This window comes from Myotis davidii, unplaced genomic scaffold (assembly GCF_000327345.1).
Source record: "Myotis davidii unplaced genomic scaffold, ASM32734v1 scaffold2844, whole genome shotgun sequence".
Taxonomy (NCBI): domain Eukaryota; kingdom Metazoa; phylum Chordata; class Mammalia; order Chiroptera; family Vespertilionidae; genus Myotis; species Myotis davidii.
The window spans coordinates 10,303-10,837 of record NW_006295196.1 but is presented as its reverse complement, the minus strand read 5'-3'; positions in this window follow the sequence as shown (position 1 = coordinate 10,837).

Genomic DNA, 535 nt, shown 5'->3' with positions numbered 1-535 from the left:
GTTTATTGTGCATCCTGTAACTTTTCTGATTTTAATTCTTCATTCTTCTTTTATCTTCACCCGAATAGTGAGGATATTTTTTCCACTGATTGTTTCTTTAGTGAGAGAGTAGAAGACAGAGAGAAAGAGAAAACTCGATTGGCTGCCTCTCACATGTTGCCTCTACTGTGATTGGAACGGACCTGCAACCCAGGTATGTACCTTTGAGTGGGAATCAGACCCTAGCCCTCCAGTGCACAAGGCAGCACTGACATCAGTGAAGCACCGTGGCTAGGTGTATTTATTTATTCTTTAAATTATTCATTTATTTGTTTAAATATATGTACTGTATATTTCCTAGAGGAAGAGGATAGAGAGTCATTGATCCGCTGGCTCCTTCATGACCCCCCACTGGTGATTGAGCTTGCAACCAGTGCAGGTGTCCTAACAAAGAATCAAATTGTGACCTCCTTTCAGTGATGCCAAGGCTCAGTCAGTGAGACATACCAGGCAGCATTTACTTAGAGACAGTAAGGAGACAGAGAAGGGGAGGGAG